Source organism: Eumetopias jubatus, unplaced genomic scaffold (assembly GCF_037043125.1).
Source record: "Eumetopias jubatus isolate StellerSeaLion01/CBP00866 unplaced genomic scaffold, mEumJub1_p1.0 scaffold_3, whole genome shotgun sequence".
In the NCBI taxonomy this organism is placed as follows: domain Eukaryota; kingdom Metazoa; phylum Chordata; class Mammalia; order Carnivora; family Otariidae; genus Eumetopias; species Eumetopias jubatus.
In genome coordinates this window covers 42984937-42987878 of record NW_028274809.1, presented here as the reverse complement: position 1 = coordinate 42987878, position 2942 = coordinate 42984937, and positions in this window count along the sequence as shown.

The window sequence follows — 2942 nt, the reverse complement described above, 5'->3', positions numbered from 1 at the left end:
TCCAAGAACTGAGCTATGTGCCCTTGGAGGGGCCGAGGGGTGGAACCCGGGGCCCCCATTCCCATTTCTTTCTTAACCTCTGCTTACGGAGCAGTCGTTTTTCTTGTGCTACTCATCTTTTCAAACCTAAACGATACTTTCCAATGGTTTGCTCTGCTTGGCAATTCTGACCCATATTTCCCCAGGCAGACCACAGATGGATTTGTCTTCTGGAAGTAGGGGCTAGTCCGCTTCCTTTTTTAGCATGGCTCTTCGAATGCTGCTCAGGGCCGCTTGGAGACTCCAGGATTTTGTTTTCCAAGTGTAGCCAGATCAGATGCTATCCAGCGGCCTGCATTTGTGATTGCCAGGGCGCGTCCAGAGCCCGAGAGGGAGGGCTAGCCCCTGGGTGGAGAGGATGAACTGTTCCTTTATTGTCTATCTGGAGAGCAGATCGAGTGCTTTGGGACAATGTTGTTAGGCAGATTTTAAAGACTCTAATCTGCATATCTTGAGGTCAAGAATTGTGAGGAAGAAAATATGCACATGACAAAACTCTTTATTTTAAACACATTCTCTTCCTCACCCAGAGGCCTGAAAAATCATGAGAGCCTTGCCTTGGCCTCATTCTGCCCAGCTTGCAAGCCAGCTCCTCACTTACCAACAACCCCGGACATGCAGCACATCAACCTTCCAAGGCTTCAGGGCTAGAGGCCTTCTGGGTCATCACCTTTCTGCTTCCTGTTTTCTTGCTGCCTTTCCGTACCCATGCAACCCTGCTTGGTGCTGTACACATGCTTCTTCTTCAAAGACTATTTGAACGAACCATCTTTAAATTCCTCTTCCCGTAACCACCCCTCTCCTCCCAATCCAATTATTTGCTGTCTCTCTTCCGCTCACCTTCTGGGGCCCTTGGCTCCTCTCTTAGCTCTTTCTCGCTCGCTTTCTTCTCCCCCCACCCCTCATATTGTCAGTGTGCATTCTGAGGGTGTCTTGCTTGACATGCCATTGGTCCAGAGCTTATGTATGTGAACAGGTGGGAAATCACGGCTAGCTGAGTTATTTTGTCAGGTAAGTGGTAAGGACCACAGTGACCACAGTGTTTTCAACTCTGTTTTGTAAAGAGACTCCTTGAAGCGACATGTAACAGAACTTGTTAGAAGAATAGACTGTCTTTACTGGGCCAGTTCATCGAGCAAAGTTCTCTGTCCTTTTACAGTAGCTAACTTCAGGTCAGGTGACTACGGGCTGCTATTTGTGCATTATGGAAGTAATACAACAGTCCTACGGTATTTTTAGTTAGTCAGACTGTTATATATTTTGTCCAAGTTTGGGAAAGTTGGTTCAAGTATTCTGAAGAGTCACATAATACATTTTTGAGTAAATAAAAGTAAAAATAAGCACATTTCTTGGCTTAGTCATTGCTATTGTCATTTAACATTACACTATTTAAATTAACTCCTGGTTCTGAAGGAAATTGAATGCCTCAATTAATGCCAATGAATGGCTTCTTACTCATAGCGATCAAGGCAGGGAAGGAGAGTCCCAGTTTGGGGAAGGACCCAACTCAGAGGTTTGTACCATCATGAGCCGAGTATGACTGAAGTGTGAATTGTTGGGGAATGACAGCGGGCACACAGGGATGCTGTGGGCACATGATGGTCAACTGGCCAGGGGCTCTCAGGCTGCAAAGAGAAACAAGGTGAGCAGAGGGTAGGGCTGTTTAGGCATCCCTGGATCTAGGCACATGCCAATTAGACAGAGGGACAATTAAGGAGACACTGTTGATCTGGCTGTCAACCTTCGTGGGCCCACTCTGGACAGCGGCCGGTGCCAGGCTGAGACTCTCTTGCCAGGGCACTAGGAGCGCTGAGAGTAGAAGGGCCCCAGGCAAGTCACAGGGGAGGGGGTGGAAATTAGTGGTCTGGGGAGACAAAGAGAGAGATGCAAAGGAGGGATACTTTTAGATCCTCTGCTGAACTCTGAGGGCCTCACTGATTCATGACGGGGAGGGGTTAAACCTTCCACAAGAACCACACTGTATATGTGTATAGTTTGATAAGTTATGCGTACATGACTGTGAAACTTTGTAGCTTATCCTTTAGTAAGGATTCCGTTTATTAAAAGCTATTTTATTGTCTTATAAAAACCTTAACACATATTCACAGAAATTATCAGAAAGGATGCGCAAACACCCTGATGTTTATCTCTTGGTGGATTATTTTACGTTTCTGGCTTATCTGTGTTTTCTAATTTTAGTTAAATGTGATTTATGTAATACATGTATTCGTAATTTGGCGTACTGTGGTGACAACTTGAGACAGTATTTTGTGCTTTGTTTTCATAGCTGGACTCCTAAAAAGGCCTGTGTTTTCAACCCTTTGCTCCATGGAGGAGAATTAAGCCAGATTGCGGCAGGGAAGGGCGGTAACAGAGGATGCAATCTTCGTGAAGTGAAGGAAAAAGGTGGTTAGGATATGGAGAAGGGGAGAAAGCCCAGCAAGTGGTGACCCTCACAGAGAGCAGAGGCATAGAGCCCTCTCAAAATGCCCCGCATAATGGTTTCACTGTGTGGGTCTGGAGATCAGCTGTCCCCGGAGATCACTGTGGCCAAGCCTCCTGTAGATCAGGAAGAGTGGCAGGCTCATGATGGCGATGGAAGTCCTAGGAACAGAGGACCAGTTCTTGTTCTTGTCCCCTCTCCCACGTTAACACCTGATTTTGGACTTCTCATTAACTCTGAGTTAGCTTCTTGTGCTGAACTGAATTTGGTTTGGAAAATAAAGGAAGGCATCATTTCCTTCACTTCTTATCTGATGCAAGAGAAATCATGAAAAATAATTAAAAAGTTAGAAGTAAATGAAAAACCTGAGTTAAAATAACTCATTTAGTATTACTGGAGATAGATATCAATGAAGGTCACATTCTGAGTAGGTGGAATTATAAAGTAGATTTTTATCCAG